General features: G+C 46.8%; 1 protein-coding gene across 22 annotated transcripts in view; it reads right to left on the bottom strand.

Moving 5' to 3' along the window:
* Window positions 1–18916, bottom strand: part of FAM118B (family with sequence similarity 118 member B) — a 139782-nt gene that overhangs the window by 25606 nt on the left and 95260 nt on the right. The window lies entirely within an intron of this gene.

The raw sequence follows: 18916 nt of genomic DNA, 5'->3' as shown, positions 1-18916 counted from the left end.
GCACTATAGTCCATTTAACATGGTTTCCTATGGAACACATTCTGTAGTGCAAATCTGCAAAATGAAAAAGCACTAAAAATGCATAGATGTGAATCCAGCCTTACTGAGGGAAGGAGGAGGTTGTTGGCCAAGATATCTTGATACATGGCCCCCATCCATCCTCCCCTCGGAGCAGTCGTCCTGTCACCTTTGCAGAAAAGCAGCCACAAAGAATGATGTTTCAACCTCCCTGCTTCACAGTTGGGATGGTGTTCTTGCAGCTGTACTCATCCTTCCTACAAACATGGCGAGTGGAGTTTAGACCAAAAAGCTCTATTTTTGTCTCAGACCACAAGACCTTCTCCCATTCCTCCTCTGGATCATCCAGCTGGTCACTGGCAAACTTCAGATGGGCTTGGACATGCGCTGGGCTTGAGCAGGGAGACCTTGCATGCGCTGCAGGATTTTAATCGATGACAGCATAGCGTGTTACTAATGGTTTTCTTTTAGACTGTGGCCCCAGCTCTCTTCAGGTCACTGACCAGGTCCTGCTGTGTAGTTCTTGGCTGATTCCTCACCTTCCTTGATCACTGATGCCCCCACGAGGTGAGATCTTACATGGAGCCCCAGACCAAGGGAGGTTGACCATCTTGAACTTCTTCCATTTTCTAATAGTTGCACCAACAGTTGTTGCCTTCTCAGCAAGCTGCTTGCCTATTGTCCTGTAGCCCATCCCAGCCTTGTGCAGGTCTACAATTTTATCCCTGATGTCCTTACACAGCTCTCTGGCCTTGGCCATTGTGGAGAGGTTGGAGTCTGTTTGAGCGAGTTTGTGAACAGGTGTCTTTTATACAGGTAATAAGTTCAAACAGGTGCAGTTAATACAAGTAATGGAGTGGAGAACAAGAGGGCTTCTTAAAAAAAAAAAAACAGGTCTGTGAGAGTCGGAAGTCTTACTGGTTGGTAGGTGATCAAATACTCATGTCATGCAATAAAATACAAATTAATTATTTAAAAATCATACAATGTGATTTTCTGCATTTTTGTTTTAGATTCCGTCTCTCACAGTTGAAGAGTACATATGATAACAATTACAGACCTCTACAGCTTTGTAAGTAAGAAAACCTGCAAAATCTGCAGTGTATCAAATACTTGTTCTCCCCACTGTATCTACTGGGGGCCAATTGACTGTATAGGCCATTTTCTGAAAAAGTGAACTTATCCATCAGTTTAATTCAGACTTCAGATCAGATTTTTTTTTTTCTGCATCCAAAATGTATAGAAAGTAGGTACGTGTTTTTTCTGTAGCAGAGTTCACACCAGTACAATAAAAAAAGAATAATCTGGAAACGCATAAAACACGCATTAAAATGCACATGGAGGAACACTCCCGGGACAGATCTGGAATGCGTTTTTGTGGTATGAACCGGCCCTTAAAACCTTATATCAGCCTCAATTCCTGCACAATCGTGCATGTTTTACATTCATACTGGCTATAGCTAGCGGCTCCCCAAAGAAAGTGTAGGCGAGCAGGCTTTTTCACACATTGACGTCCTCAGCCACAGTTGGCCTGGTACTGGGAGAATGACCAACACCTGAACTTCAGGAGGGCCTCTGGTAGGCTGCAATCACACCTGGGAGTATTTTTTCAGGCGGAAAGTCACAGGATTTTGCCATGATTTTGTACAGGTCAAAATGTAACCAAGGTAAAAAGCAGAAAAATGTCTGTAATCTGCCTAAAAAGAAGCTCATGTACTTTTTTGAGCTTCAGGCATTTTGCTTCAGGTGACAGAACAGGGGGCATTTAAAATAAATGGGATTTTGCTTGTTGGCCGTTTTGGAACTTTTGAGATGAGCTTTTAACGAGCTGAAAACTCCCAAGTGTGAATGCAGCCTAAAACATCATGGAGGTGGGCAGGCCGAGGGCACAGAGGAGTAGACCAGGCTTTGTATAGACAACTTCGCTGTCATTTACAGCCCATGGTAGTGGCCTGTATTTGTAGGGAACAGGGGCCCACTGGAGGTTCCACCGGCCGGGCCAGTATAGTTAATGCGTAGCCCACCCCTACCTGCCACATGGGCATCCCTGTTGTCAAGCGAGGTCACCCATTGTGTTTTCTAGCAGCAATGAGAAAAAAATCATTTGTAAAAATTCCTTAATTTTATTATCCAAAACACAAGTTAAACATCATTGGGTTCAAAATATATTTAAAATATGAGCTCTGGTGTACAAAGTTCGGAACAGTTTCAGGTAGAGGAAAGTACATACATAATTTACAATTCCTTTATAAAGTGATTATACTATATTCAAATAGATTTCCATAACATTTAATTCATATGATATACACAATACCCCAATGCATTTCAACCTTGGAAAAAATTATTACGGTCTTCTTCAGGGGGGTTCTTTTCACATTTCTGCAAGTATATCGAAAAGGACAAATTTTAACATTTCATTAGATTGATTTATACGAGTTGCTTTCCCTTTAAGAAAACCACTAATATTTTACCCTTTCCACCAAGTCTTTTCCGCTCAAACCAGAGACTTTCCTTAAAAGCAAAAAACTTTTTCCTGCAGATCTTTCCCAGGGCTCACCACAGACACTGCCCACACCCCATTAGAGAAGGGGGATGAAATAACCCGTCCCCTGAGCCACGGACTTTCAAGCGGTGACAGTATAGTTGGAGCCCTCTCGCACACACAGTAGAGGGGACATCTTTTGTGGGAAAGCGGCAGCATCTAAAAATAATTAGAAAGCTATTAATTTATTTAAAATGATTGTATATGTATTACATACTAGGATTAGGGAGAGGGCAGACTTGAGAATATGTATGTTAAACATATGCTGTGTGATAAATCAGGTGGTGTGATCTAAGTGGTGACTAATGAATGTGTGGTGAAGATGGTGAATACTCAAATTAATTGAATAAATGTGCAAATTAATAAAATAAAAAGGGATGAAGTGAAAAAGAATAAAATTCAACTAGTGGCAGTGATAGTGACAGTGAAATCCAAAAAATAGTAATGAATGTGCACACTCATACGCAGGAAAGTCTCTGGTTTGAGCGGAAAAGACTTGGTGGAAAGGGTAAAATATTACAGGTTGTGTTAAAGGGAAAGCAACTCATATACATCAATATAATGAAATGTTAGAAATTTGTCCTTTTCGATATACTTGCAGAAATGTGAAAAGAACCCCCCTGAAGAAGACCATAATCATTTTTTCCAAGGTTGAAATGCATTGGGGTATTGTGTATATCATATGGTCATGTGAATTAAATGTTATGTTATGTTATTTGAATATAGTATAATCACGTTATAAAATGAATTGTAAATTATGTATGTACCTTCCTCTACCTGAAACTGTTCCGCACTTTGTACACCAGAGCTCCTATTTTAAATATATTTTGCACCCAATGATGTTTAACTTGTGTTTTGGATAATAAAATCAAGGAATTTTTACAACTTATTTTGTTTCTCATTGCTGCTAGAAAACACAATGGGTAACCTCACTGGCCAATGGGGATCTCCATGTGGCTGGTAGGGATGGGCTACACAGCAACTATACAAGCTCTGGACTCCTTTAAAGAGAACCCTGGGATTTTGAGCTTCTCTCCAAGAATAAGGACTTCAACCATAGGAACCTCAAGGTACCAGATAACCAGGACAGGAGCCAGATTAACACCATGAAAATAGACCACAGGTTTATGTTCAAAGTGTTTGTTGTATCAAAGTATTGTTTTTACCTATCTTGATACTTATGTTCTTAGTTTTTCTTCAAAACCAAGATGGACTCACTAGTAATCAGTTGGGATTTAAACCTCAGCAATTCGTTTTTTCCTTGTTAAACAATTAAAAATAAACATTTCTATATCAGACAGAAACTAATCCTATTGTGTGGGAGAGGAGTATTGAAGTGTCTCCCATCAGCCAATTACTTATTAACCAGAGTGTACCTGGCTGCCTGCTCAGGTGGGATAAATTGCACTTGTTAAAATGGACACAGGCAGCTTGTAAAATGTCTGCTCTAAAAAGAGCCTAAAAATAAAGCACTTAAAAGCGGTTGTTCACTCTGGGGGGGGCGGGGGACAACCCTACAAATCCTCTAGCTGACGTAATAAAAAGGACACTTGCCTCTCCAGGGATCCAGCGCCATCCTCACCTGGACTAGTTCTTCACTAGCCTTTGGGTTCCTGCCACTGGTATCCTAACTGTGGGCAGCCAGCTATGCTGCTTTCAGCTTCAGTCAGCTGCCCACTGTGCAGATGGCCTAGGCGATAAGAGTAGAAGTTGGAGTGGGTACCTAGTTTTCACAGGTTTGCACCCTCCAAAATGATATGACAAATATGGTGAGGGGGAGGGAAGAGGACTTGGGCTACTTTTACATTGACGCACTTTGCAGGTGCTATAACGCTAAAAATAGTGCCTTGAAAAAGCCTCTCCTCTCACTCCAATGTGAAAGCCTGAGGGCTTTCAGACTGGAGTGGTACGCTGGCAGGACGGTAAAAAAAGTCCTGAAAGCCGCATCTTTGCGGCGCTGCAAGAGTGGTGTCTACACTGCTTCTAAAGTGCCCCTGCCCATTGAAATCAATGGCCAGCGCTGCCAGCAAGGCATGTGAAAGTAGCCTTAAAAGCAGAACTTTTCCTTTTGGGCAAAGTTTTCCGATTTAAGGAAAATTATTCCTCTAATGGAGTACAATATGTTTGTCCAGAAATACAGAGGAAAAAGATTTGGGGGTACTCATTTCACAGACCTTTAAGCCTGGTACACACTTCTAGGTCCCCCCCCCCCCCATTTAACCTAGTAGGATGAACGAGAAAAGAAAAAAAAAATATGTCAGCTCCAGTCATTGTACTCACTATGTAAAGCAAGTACCGCAATCTCCCCCACTGAGCAGGGGTGTAGAACATAACCAACACCCCCCCCCCCCCCCCACCAGAACACTCAGAGCAGCACAGATCGGGAGTCAGTCGGCTGCTGCTTTTCCCAGCGTGCTCCTCCGACAGAAGCTGTCCAAATGGTCAGCTTCTGTCTGACATACACAGGGGCCAGATGTCAGCCATTTTTTTTTTAACCAGCAAATGTATACCGAAATTTGGCTCATGTGTACCCGGCTTTTGTTAGACCAAAATTAGTCCGATTCCAGATACCCCACTTAAATAGTCATTCATAAGATAGGAAGGGTACAGAGACAGTCAGTCAATAAAAATAGTGAAAGGCCTGAAGGATAAATATTGGGAGACTCAATGTACGGGTCTGTAGAAAAGGGAAGCAAGCTGAAACCTTTAAATACATGAAAGGTGTGAATAAGATTCAAGAGGTCAAGGTTTTCAGTACCAAGCTAGTGTCAAGGACACAGGGATATGACCTCAAACTACCAGGAGGACAGTTCAAGACCAACTTTAGAAAAAGTATCAGAAAAAGTATCCTATTCATGAGTCCTGTGATGTTGGCACTCATAGCTACCAATGAATGGTCCAGCCTATCGACTGTTATAGCTTGCTTTACATTCTTTAACCCATATCTCCAACCTCTCCCTCTCTACTGGCATCTTCCCCAACCCTCTGAAACATGCACTAGTCATTCCCATACCAAAAAAGGCCTCACTGGACCCCACCAATCTTAACCCAAGACCCATAACCTTACTTCCTTTTGCCTCCACGCTCCTTGAACATTTAGTCTACAACCAACTGAGCGAACATCTCATGGAGAATAACCTTCTTGATCCCCTTCAGCCTTGATTTCGTCTACATCACTCCATAGAAACTGCTCCCCTAAAACTCCCAAACGACTTGCTAACAGCTAAAACCAACAGTCATTATTCCATACTCTTATGCCGCGTACACACGATCAAACAAGCGGGTGGAAAAGTCCGGCAAACTCAAGTCCGCCAAACAATCCCCCCCGTGTGTAGCCTCCGGCATACTTTTTTGACCCGAAAGTACGGCGGACTTAGAATGTAGTTTTACACTCCAATCTTCCCGCCGGACTCGCATTTCGGCGGACAATCCGGCCGTGTGTATGTCAGTCCGCCGTACTTTTGAAATGAACTGACTTTTCCCACCCGGAGAAAAGTCCGCTCATTTCGAGCGGGTCTCCAGGTAGGCTGGGCCCTCGAAGGAGACGTCGCTGGCCCCGCCGCCTGGTATGAACTTAAAGGGGAACCCCAACGCCGAAAAAAAAAAATCGGCGTGGGGGTCCCCCCCAAAGTCCACAACAGACCCTTGTCCGAGCATGCTACCCAGCCGGCCAGGAAAGGAGGGGCGAGCGAGCACCCCCCCCTCCTGAGCCGTACCAGGCCGCGTGCCCTCAACATGAGGGGAGCCTTGGGGAAGGGGGGGCCGCGCGGCCCCCCCACCCCAAAGCACCTTGTCCCCATGTTGATGAGGACAAGGGCCTCTTCCCGACAACTCTGGCCGTTGGTTGTCGGGGTCTGCGGGCGGGGGGCTTATCGGAATCCGGGAGCCCCCTTTAATAAGGGGGCCCCCGGATACCGGCCCCCCACCCTATGTGAATATGGGGTACAATGTACCCCTACCCATTCACCTGTAAAATAAAGTACAAAAAAACACAACACACAAGATAAAATAATTTATTGCACAACAAAAGAGGAAGAGGAAGAGGAAGAGGAAGAAGAGGAAGAGGAAGAAGAGGAAGAAGAAGAAGAAGAAGAGGAAGAAGAAGAAGACCGGGCCACCGCCTGTAAAAGAGCTATAAGAAGGAGCGGTGGCCCGGCAGAAGAACCGAAGAGGGGGACAAGACCCCCGAAGTCGGAAGAAGAGGCCGCGGCGATGAAGAAGAATGCCGGGCTCCTCCGCTAGTAAAAGAGCTACAAGAATATAGCGGAGGAGTCCGGCGAGAAGACCCCCGGAGCTGTGCAATAAATTATTTTATCTTGTGTTGTGTTTTTGTTTTTTTTGTACTTTATTTTACAGGTGAATGGGTAGGGGTACATTGTACCCCATACTCATTCACATAGGGTGGGGGGCCGGTATCCGGGGGCCCCCTTATTAAAGGGGGCTCCCGGATTCCGATAAGCCCCCCGCCCGCAGACCCCGACAACCAACGGCCAGGGTTGTCGGGAAGAGGCCCTTGTCCTCATCAACATTCTTCTTCATCGCCGCGGCCTCTTCTCCTGACTTCGGGGGTCTTGTCCCCCTCTTCGGTTCTTCTGCCGGGCCACCGCGCCTTCTTGTAGCTCTTTTACAGGCGGTGGCCCGGTCGTCTTCTTCTTCTTCACAAGAAGATAGCGGAGGAGTCCGGCGAGAAGACCCCCGAAGACGGAAGACCCCCGGAGCTGTGCAATAAATTATTTTATCTTGTGTGTTGTGTTTTTTTGTACTTTATTTTACAGGTGAATGGGTAGGGGTACATTGTACCCCATATTCACATAGGGTGGGGGGCCGGTATCCGGGGGCCTCCTTATTAAAGGGGGCTCCCGGATTCCGATAAGCCCCCCGCCCGCAGACCCCGACAACCAACGGCCAGGGTTGTCGGGAAGAGGCCCTTGTCCTCATCAACATGGGGACAAGGTGCTTTGGGGTGGGGTGGCCGCGCGGCCCCCCCTTCCCCAAGGCACCCCCCATGTTGAGGGCACGCGGCCAGGTACGGCTCAGGAGGGGGGGGGGGCGCTTGCTCGCCCCTCCTTTCCTGGCAGGCCGGGTAGCGTGCTCGGACAAGGGTCTGTTGTGGACTTTGGGGGGACCCCCACGCCGATTTTTTTCGGCGTTGGGGTTCCCCTTTAAGTCCATACCAGGCGGCGGGGCCAGCGATGTCTCCTTCGCGGGCCCCACCTACCTGAACATGCGCTCGAAATGAGCGGACTTTCCTCCGCGTGTGTGGGCGAGCCCGTTCATTTCAAAAGTAGGGCGGATAGTACGGCGGACTTAGTACGCCGTATTAGTCCGCTGAAAAAGTGCCGTGTGTGGGCAAGTAGCCCGTTTGGAAAGTCCGACGGACAGTCTGGCGGTAAGTCCGCCAGACGGCTACGTGTGTACGCAGCTTTACTCTTGAAACTTTCCACTGCCTTTGATACAGTTGATTACCCCCTCCTCAAAAATAAAACTCAATTTGCTTGGTATCCATGGATGTGCTCTCTACTGGTTCAAATCTTACCCATCTCACCGCACCTTCAGTGTCCCCCTTTAACACCTTACCGTTGGGGTCCCCCAAGGTTCTGTCCTTGGACCGCTACTATTCTTGATCCATCCCTATGTGCCCCTTCCCCTGACTTCTCTGTCAAGATCAAATGGCACAACTATCAGTCCATTCCCACATGCTAGGGTGCTAGGGGTAACTCTAGACTCTGAACTGTCCTTTCAGGCCCACATCCAATCCCTATCCAAATCATGCTGCCTCAGCCTCTGCAACAAGCTTCTAATTCACTCTGGTTATCTCTTGCCTCTACTACTGCAACTGACTCCTCATTGGATTATCTTTACATATACTATTCCCCCCCCCCCTTCAGTCCATAGTGAATACTGCTGCCAGACTCATCCACCTTACCAACCATTCAGTGTCCTCCATCCCTCTCTGCCAAACCCTGCACTGTCTTCCACTCACCAAAAAAAAAAAAAAAAAATTCAAAGTACCTGTTTCTGCTTCAAGAAAGTAGCAATTTATTGAATTTGGCCATTTATAATGCCTACTTAATTTACACCAAATCCACAGAAAGCCCTGTCCACTTCCTAAAATTCATCAAAGAAGTTGTCACGTCCCCCCCCCCCAGAAAACCTTTGCACTGATGCTGTTATTCGACTTCATGAACACCACTTCCCGGACAAGATTCCACCATCTGAAGCAGGCCGAAGACGCCAAAAAACCGGAGTTAGACTTACCAGTAACTCCTTTTTCTAGGAGTCTTCCAGGACAGCCTCTGAGATATAGGACTCCTCCCTCCGGGACAGGAAACACGTCTACCCAATCAAATAAAAAGGGTGGTCCTCCAGGCCCTCCTCAGTTTAATCCAAGTAGCGCCGGAAGGCTCTGAAAAACATAACACACTAACAACGTCAGTAGGCATCCTCACCACCAGTCAATGTAAACAACCCTGGGTGGGAAACCAGGCTGTCCTGGAAGACTCCTAGAAAAAAAGAGTTACCGGTAAGTCCAATTCCGGTTTTCTCCTTTCGTCTTCCAGGACAGCCTGAGATAAGCAAGGAACTTACTTTGTTAGGGCGGGACCTCTGCTTGGAGGACCTTTCTCCCAGATGCCTGATCCTTACTAGCTGCCAGGTCCAAGTGGTAAAGCTTTGCGAACATGGAGTAGCTGGACCATGTCGCTGCTCTGCAGATCTCCTCCGGATTAGCACCGGCCTTCTCTGCCCACGAAGCTGACACCGGCCTAGTTGAATGTGCCTTAACTAGAGGTGCTTGCCTCCCTGCCAACCTGTATGCCCCCAAAACCGTCATTCTAATCCATCTGACTATGGTGAATTTAGATGCCTTAAGTCCATTGCGTGACCCTGCAAAATTCACAAATAAAGATTCCGATTTCCTGAAGTCTTTGCTAATTTTTTAATAAACTAAAAGGCTACGCCTAACATCAACTCAACAGAGTCCTCCCTCCTCATCACCTTCTGAGGAGTAAAATGTTGGCAGGATAATGTCTTGAGTTCTGTGAAAAGTAGAAGAAATCTTGAGGAGGAAACTAGATCAACAAAAAAGGCTCTCTAATCCAGAGCACCTTCAACTCGCTCACTCTTCGGGCTGTGGTAATTGCCATCTGAAAAGCGGTTCTTAAAAATACCCATTTAGCATCAGATTTCTCTAGAGGTTCGAAGGGACTCATTGTAAGAGTACCAAGTACCCAGACTAAATCCCAGGAGGGACAGGCTCTGACCTTCACTGGCCCGGACCTGGAGAAGGCTTTAAAAATATTCTTTACAAAACGATCTTGCTGCAGGGGGACCTGAAGGAAAGCGCCCAAAGCGGCAGCCTGTACCTTCAAGGTGCTGACAGACAGCCCTAATTTCACTCCTGCCTGTAAGAAGCCCCGCACTGCTGAGATACCTGGATCTTCCTGCCCCTGTTCTGCCAACCAGGAATTGAACCTCTTCCACACCTTGGTGTAAATGGCCCTGGTCACTGGCTCACTGCATTCCAGCTGTTCTTCAGATACTACGCTGCAAGTCTGAGGGTCTCTATTTGAGAATGCCGGATAGGGCCTTGTGTAACCAGATCCTCCCTCCTCTGAAGATGAATCAGAGGATACATTGCCAATCTATTTAGGACTGCAAACCAGGCCCTTCTTGGCCCAAAACGGGAATGAGCTCCGTTACCTTGGTCTGAAATTTCTGAAGGACCGCTGCAAACAGCCTTACTGGGGGAAAGGCATCTATCCCTCTGGCTTGATCCTGCAAGTGCAGGGAAAATAACTGAGCAGCCTGCTTGTTGCTTTGAGGCAAACAAATCCACCTCTGGTCTGCCCCAGACCTGCTCGAACACTTCCTGGTTGAGTGACCATTCCTCCTGTCTCGCACACCGATGACTGAGAAAGTCCGCCAGTGAGATCTAAGTTTCCATCAGATGAACCACTGACAGACACTAGATTCATCTCGGCTCAAAAGAAAATCTCTCTGGCTATCTTCTGCAAAGCAGGGCTCCTGGTCCCCCCCGCTGCTTGTTTATACAGGCGACAACCGCTGCATTGTCCGACCTTACTTGGAGGCATTTTTTTTTGCCGGAAGGCTACTATCACCCTCTGTACTTCCAGCAATTCCCTCTGATCTGAGGGCCGCCTGGCTTCCACCTGAGACCAGGATCCTTCAGCCAGATCCTTTTCCAGATGCGCACCCCAGCCACAAGAGCTGGCGTCTGTTAGCACCAGAGCTGTTGCTCTGAACCACGACAGACCCCTGTCCATCTTGCGACTGGTTCGCCACCACCACAAAGTCCTTCCAACCATGGTGGGAATCAGCATGGGCTGATCCAAGCCCTGTTGGCAGCCATCACAGCAATGCATAGGAACAGTCTGCCGCAGGCACTGATAAATCCTTGCCCAAGGGACTGCTGGAAAACAGGATGTCATTAAGCCTATCCCTCATGACCTCTGACCTGGGCTCACTGATTAGTCTATAGCAGTGCTACTGCCAGACCTACTTTATCTTCTCTGATGGAGAAAGCCCTTCCACTCTACAGAGGAGATTCTGTAACCCAGATACAGTACTTCCTAGGTTGGGATCAACAGGGACTTGTCCAGATTGATCAACCAACCCAGAGAACGCAGGAAGTGCTGCGCCTCCTGTAAATCCTCTTCAAGCTGCTGCTAAGACCGGGCAACAAACAGAAGATCATCAAAATACGGGATTACTGCAATGGCCCTGACCCGCAGCAGAGCTAGGGCTTCTGCCAGGACCTTTGTAAAAATCCTGGGAGAGGATGTTAGGCCAAGTGGAAGTGCCTTGAACTGGAAGAGGAGAATTTCCGAGTTCACCCCGACTGTCAGTCTGAGGAATTTCTTGAATTCCCAAAGTAACGGTACATGCAAATATGTGTCCCTAGGTCGATTGTTGCCATAAAGCCATCAGGAAACAGGAAGTTCACTATCGTAAAGATTGACTCCATCCTGAACCGCTTGTGCCTGATAAACCTGTTCAGGGGCTTGAGATTGAAGATCAACCTGATGGCTTTCGAACTACGAACACGTGGGAAAACGTGCAAGGTGATCGCCACATCCTCCTCTAACTTTGAGGCGGAAGAAGCTCTCAGGAGGAGATAGTCTAGGTAACCCACGATCGCGATCCCGCCTTGTCTTAACAACGCCAACATTGGAGCCAGTACTTTGGTAAAGACTCGGGGGGCTGATGCCAGGCCAAAAGGAAGATCCACAAACTGGTAATGGGCTTCCCCGATTGCCAAAACGCAGAAACTTTTGATGCCCAAGGCATATAGGTATGTGCTTAGTAGGCATCCTGAATGTCCAAGGATGCCAGGAAGTCCCCTTGATGGAGTGCAGCGACTACTGAGAGAACTGATTCCATTCTGAACCTCTGCACTTTTATAAAGTGATTGAGGGCTTTCAAGTCGCAGACCTATTGGTCGGATAACCGGGGAGGTCCAACGGGCTGCAAATTCTCGAAGGCGACCCCCCCACCCGAGATGCAGGTGGGGGCAGACCTTCATGCGGTAGCACGTTTGTTCACAGGCTTGTTAGGCTTGCGGTTCCAGGGATGCTTCTGACCGTCTGTGGGCGCCCTGTCGGGCTGGGGTCGTTTTGCCGAAGCACCGGGTGGACAAAAAAGCCGCTTGTGAGCGGAAAAGGAGGGCCCTTGCCTGCGGCGTGGCTCCTTAGCCTTCCTGGCCTGTGGGAGTAGTGTACTCTTACCACCCGTGGCATTTTTAATAATGTCATCCAATGAGGCTCCAAAGAGCCGGACGCCAAGGAAGGGAAGATCCGTCAGGGCTTTCTTGAATGCCTGGTCAGCAGACCAGCATTTCAGCCTAATAAGGCACTTCAGCACCACAGCTGACACTGAGGCCCTGGATAACAGAGGGAGAGTATCCAGGGCCACGTCACAAACGTACTTAAGGCCATGCACTAGTTGGTCTGTTAACTCCACGTAGACAGGGGAGGCATTGCTGAAGCTCCCCAGGGGAATCTATAGCTTTCCCAAATCCAAGATGGCCACCAGAACGGCGCCATGAGGTGAAAAGAGCAAAAAATAAAAACGAACTGCCTGCTGACACACAGACATCCTCCAAAACTGCCTTTCTTGGACCACCCAGACCTGGACCAGGACAGAACAGCAACCGCACAGAGCCCCACAGGTGAGAAACAGCGACCCACACACACACCGCCTGCAGACACCCCCCTCAGGGGGGGGGGGAGGAAGGGTGATAGGGACTTGGGAGAGAAGATAAGGAGGTGAGGTGGCCCCCGAATTGACTCCCCAGGGAATGCCCTGCTGCTCCCCCCACCAAAGCAGGGAGAGCCATACTTACCAGTCCTGAAGAGCTGGGAGACATTCCGAGGTAGCCAACTCCTGCGCAGTTGCAGGGCAGGTTACTGGCCCGGTATAGTGTGATCCAGACATCAGTAGCCCGGTCATATGTATACCCCGGAGCATTGAAGCTCACCGACCACCTCTGGAGCATGAGGTACGTCGTGGCCTGCCGAGCCGTAGCTGTGGCCTGCTCACGCTCGATGGCTGGACTGGGGAGACTACAAGGATTTCATTAACCAGCCTGTCACCCAGCCGGCAGTTGATAGAAGATCTCAGGATCTCTCATCTTGTGCAAAAAGCAGCAAACCTGCAGGAAAAACATGGACAGGGAGGCCCGCAGGGTTTCCTAGGTCATTCTCCTTGCTAGGCAAAATAAAAACTGAAGCTGCTAGGAGCAGTGGGAAAGGTTGATAGCACGGGGCCCGCCCCCCTGGGGCAGGATTAAAGTTCTGTGTATTGTGTAACAATTTTGCCTAGTTTCTCCTAATGGCAGGCTATACAACCCATTTAGTTACAGAGAGGAGCTGTGTCGGTCTGAATTACAGAGAAAAGATGTCTGCTCTCAGGCTTCTTTTTCTCTGGAAAGGCTCTCTTGTCCTGGGTACATTCCAGGGCCAAAAAGGTGATCGCCCGAGAAAGGTAATCTGCAAAGCCTGAGTTTAGATGCTGCATCTCCGAACCAAGCTTTCGGCCATACAGCCCTTCTTGGCACGTTAACCAAAGCCGCAGACCTGGCCGCTAGCTTTACTGACTCTGCAGAAGCATCGGCCAGGAACCCAACTGCCTTAAACCAGTTAACCAGCATTCTCAATTTCTAGCCACCCCGGTGACTGCAAGGCCAGGTTTGAGTGTAATAGAGGAGGCATGTCAAGCCCTCTTTAACAGCACCACACCCCATTTGTCCATTGAGTTCTCCTCCTCCTTAATGGACACCTTCGCTAGCAGCGCAACTGACTTAAAGCGGATTCCGCTCTTTTTTTTTTTTTTTTCTTACCTGTGTCACAGGTGGGCGACTGCTACCTTCGCTTAGCATCCACGTCCGGCGTTTTTTTTGACCCCGGCGCGACGATTCTTTTCCTCGGGATGACTTTTAAAAAAGTGCTCTGGCGTTTTCCATTTTAAGTGTGGGCGTCTGAAGCCCACAGGCATTTACTCCCTGTATATCGATGACGCTCGACTCCCAGCATGCTCCGCTCCATCTCGCGCATGCTCAGTGATAGCAGTGGCAATGGCAGATACAGCTGCCTGCCCACTTTAAAAATGGCAAATTCGGACACGCCCTCGTCACGTGACCGGCGTCCTAACGAAATCTCACGAGATTTCGCAATTTCATTGTCCCCCGATGGATTCTTGGGAAATAGCTTAGAAATTTCCCAGGGACCATTGCGAGGACGATAACCACGCCTACTCCCACGGGAGGAAAACCTGGAAGTCAGCAGAAACATCTGAAATAAAAGGTAAGTAAAGAATATTTTTTTTTTCAGGGTTCATTTAGGTAAGTATTCTATCTTGTGATTTTAATAATATGAAGTTTAATTTTTAGGTACCAAACCGCTTTAAGAACCTTGTTCCTAGGCTGGGCCGCATCCTTCAGGAAGGGAAATCTGCATTTGAGACTGCCTAAAAAGAACACAGTCTACTCTCAGGGTGCTCCCACTCCAGCAGGATCGCTTCCACTAGAGATTTGAGCACAGGGAATATTTTTAAGCAGAAACCCCCTGATACAAGAGGTCATGCTTAGCAAACTGTACCAACTCCTCTCTGATCTCTAGGGTGTCAAAGATCACTTAACAATTTCCCCACCTCGTCCAATGTAAATTTGTACCTGGACCCTCTGGAGCAATCTTCCTCTTCCTCAAAGTCAGACCTTGAGTCCACCTGAGAAGAGGCCAGCGACCTGGGCTCCCTCTCCCTATCTTCCCTATGCACCTGACTGCGCTCAGACAAGGAGGGAAAACTTGCAGCTCTAGATAAGGGCACATCATTCCTCTAAATGGTTTTAAAGTGGATGCAATCTCATCTTTGCTGACAAAAGGATCTTCTAACGCTCTGTCAGAGTCCTCTTTAGATAAATTATTGACACATTCGGGGCAAGCGGCTTCTCCCAACTGGACGCAAGCTTTGTCCCACAAACAGCACATTTTCTTCTTGCAGGCTGTATCTGAGATCTGTCTCGTGCTTTACCTCTGAAAGCAAAAGAAAGGACAGAAAAAAAAAAAAAAAACATGAAAGCCTGTTCCCAACCGTCACCACCACTGTGTTCAGGTGGAAGGAGAGAAGTGCCCAGCCCTTCACCTGTGGTTCTGCACCCAGGGAATGGTCTCGGTCACAATGACCTTACCCCCTCCCAGAGTAAGCCATGGTCTGCCCTCACCACGCTTACCTGAGAGGTGTCTGTGTCAGAAGAACCAGAGTCTACTGCCTAAACTGCTGCAGTGCCCTCCATGGCTCCTTAATATTATCACAGCCTCTGCTGGATCTACACAGACTCCGGATGCCCGACAAGTCACACACGCTGCACCTGGAGACTGGAACCTTCGTCTTTTGGCACCCTCTGATGATGCGGTCCCGCCAGAAGCTACATCACTTCCGTTCGCTGGAACACGGAAGCCCCTCCTCGGACGCACGTACGTTCGTAACCATACCCGGAACGGACGTCCAGCATTCCTCGTGGACGCCGTTCGTTCTTGGGCGCCGTACGTTCTTCCACTGAAGAACCATGACCGGACTGTGTGACAAGATGGAGGTAGGGGATCCGCCAGTCTTCAGAGGTCCAACTCTCCCTGAGCTTATAGGCAGCATTGTACAAGCAGCCCTCTCTATACTGCACTAGACAGAGGGGTGCTTTGGGCAGAGGAGAATGTACTTCAGAGGCTCCCCCCAGGACAGTCCTGGAATATGGAGCTCCCCAGGTTCCTCACATGCTTCCGACTATATCACACATCCCTAAAATATTAGCCCATATTCTTAACCATTTCCATCATCTGTGCTGACCATTTCCCATGCTTCCTCACATAACCATGCCACTGCCATCCACGTGAACTGACCTGGTCTGTTTTTTGACTATGTCGTTGCCTACAGTTTGCAATGCTTCCAAATGAACTGACTCTGGCCTGTTTTATCAACTACGCTTCTGCCTACTGCTTGGACTGCTTCCATGTGAACTGACCCTGGCCTGTTTTATGGACTATGCTTTTGCCTACCGCGTGGACTGATCTGTTGCCCTGCTACTGTAATACACAGGAGTCTCACATGTGAGGGGCTGCAGAATTGATTTTCCGCCTGGAGAAAAACTTTTTTGTTGTCTCTGGGTTTTGTAATTTCCGTATTACGGTCTGGAGTCTGGAGGCTTCATAGAGATTTCGGTGGGTGAAGCCTCTACCCCTGTGCACAGGTCTTACCAGATTGCAGCCCTCAGCCTGCTGCTGACTTACTACCATCATGCCTCTGCCTGCCACATAAACTGACCACACTTCTGCCTGCTACCTGGACTATGGAAATAATTAGCTGTAGCAAGAGACAGTATGTTTATGAAGGGCAGGAGAGTGGTACAACAAGTGCAGGCAGGTAACTGAATACCAGGACCAATATTATGGCTGTGCTGGCCGTCTCTGCCTGGACAATTTCTATGGAAAAATGCTTTGGCTGTGCTGACGATATCCTTGTGCCAACTATAGACAATATTCCTGTCTTGCCTGGATAATTACTATTGTTGTTGCCAAGCACATCCCTGCCTGCTGCCTGGACCAATTCTCTCCTCTGGGGACAGTACTAAAACCACAGTTAATGCTTTTTTTTTTTTTTTTTTTTACCCTTTCCTCAATAGAATTTATTTTGGAGTGTAATTTTTGGTATGTAAATGCCATCTGTTAGAAATATGAAGGGCCTTCAAAAATGATAGGTTGTCAGGAAATTAGAATGTGTAATTTATGCTTGTAGAATGCCTGAGGGTGCTACTTGAATGGTGGGCCTTTGTATGTGGTCAGGCTGTGTAAAAGTCTCACGTATGTAGTAGCGCCATACTCAGGAGTACCAGAATGTATTTTGGAGTATTATTTGTGCTGTGTGCATGCTATGTGTTGGAAATATCTTAAAAAGGGACAACTTTGTGGGGGAAAAAAAATAAAATGTGATTTTTCTTCCCCCCCCCCTTTATTTTCCAAAAAAAAAAAAACGAACAGTTCAAAAACCGTTTCCATTGTTCTATTGCTCCAGGGCCTTCAAACGTGTAATAGGTTGTCAGGAAATTGTGTGTGTAATTTATGTTCCTAGAACACCTGACGGTGCTCCCTGCATGTTGGGCCTCTGTATGCAGCCAGGCTGTGAAAAAGTCTCACACGTGGTATCACCATACTCAGGAGTAGCAGAATGTGTTTTAGTGTGTAGTTGCAAGCATGCATATGCTGTGTGAGAAATAACCTGCTAAAATGACAATTTTGTAAAAGAAAAAGAAAAAAAACCTTCAGTTTGAAAAGAATTGTGGGTAAAAATGACAGCAAAAAAAAAACAAACACACACCATGTGACTTAAATACCTTGGGATATCAACTTTCCAAAAAGGGGTCATTTTGAGGGTATTTGTACTTTCCTGGCTTGTTAGTGTCTCAAGAAATGAAAGAGGCCTTCAGTGCATCAGGTTCAATTTTCAATGATTGGCACCATAGCTTGCAGACTAACTTTTACAAAGACCAAATAATATACACTATACCGAAGATATGTAGTCATATAAGTTTTGGCCAAAATTGATGAGGAAAAATTACTCAATTGCCAAAGCTTATGACAGAAACAAAGAAAAAGGCATTTTTACTATCAAATTTTCAGTCTATAGCACAAAATAAAAAACCCACTAGTGATTAAATATCACCAAAAGAAAGCTCTATTTGTGTGAAAAAAGGACGCAAATTTTATTTGGATACAGTGTTGCATGACTAATTGTCAAAGTGTGAGCGCTGAAAGCTGAAAATTGGTCTGGGCAGGAAGGGGGTGAAAGTGCCCTATAGGCAAGTGGTTAAAGAAGCCTATCCTGCTTTTAACTAATACATGGTTTTACCTTCTCCAGCAGCTCCTTCCCCACAGCTAATTGACCCTCCCTCCTAGATTGTAAGCTCTAGCGAGCAGGGCCCTCAGATTCCTCTTGTTCCAAATTGTAATGTATCTGTAATGGCTGCCTTTCATTTTGTTAAGTGTTGCACAAACTGTTGGGGTTATATAAATCCTGTATAATAATAATTCTTTGCCCTGCATTTTCATTTAAGGAATACAGCCTCTCTTCTAAACCTCTTCTGCCTCTTAGTTTTGTATGCATTATACTTTTATGCTTGAACAATGTTTTATGTTAGTTTGTCAAATTCTAATCACCTTAATAAAAACTGAAAGAGAAAAAGTATTACATTACCAAAAGAAGTTGATGCTTGAAACAGACCGCTGTCAGCCGGAAGCAAGTGAATTTACACATGCTTGGGGCAAACCCAGAGCTATACACACGAAAGAAGGAGAAGGAAGGAGAAGAAGTAAGAAGGGAGAAGGGAGAAGGGAGAAGAGAGAAGAAGGAAGAGCGGACTCAATAGATCACTCAGTCTTTTCTGCCATCACTATTCTAGGTTTATATCCTGGCTGGCAGCTACAGTAGAAGCACAAATCCCTAGATCCGATAACAATGTTCAACTACATCTAACATACTTTTTTTTATTCCAATTGCCTATACATACATTTCTTATAAAGGAACAAAAAAGATTTAGGCTTCATGCACACTGGACGTTATACAAATGCCAGTAGCTTTAGCATGTAGCGTTAAACAAAAAAAACAAAGCGTTTTGCATGTTTAGACGCTCTTTTTAGCAAAACTATACTCTCACAAAAGCTTGATGCTCAAGAACGCTAATAAACGCCAGAGGTCATTAAAAGATGAGAACACGGGAGGCTTTTCATGCTTGCAAAAAAAGAAAAAATTTTTGTTAAACCAACAAGTGCTTTTTATCACCATTTTCCCTTA

The sequence above is a fragment of the Lithobates pipiens genome, unplaced genomic scaffold (genome assembly GCF_037356315.1).
Source record: "Lithobates pipiens isolate NorthernLeopardFrog02 unplaced genomic scaffold, aLitPip1_a1.2 Scaffold_27, whole genome shotgun sequence".
Taxonomy (NCBI): Eukaryota; Metazoa; Chordata; class Amphibia; order Anura; family Ranidae; genus Lithobates; species Lithobates pipiens.
The sequence above is the reverse complement of the archived record's forward strand: the minus strand, read 5'-3'. Positions and strand labels throughout refer to the sequence as shown.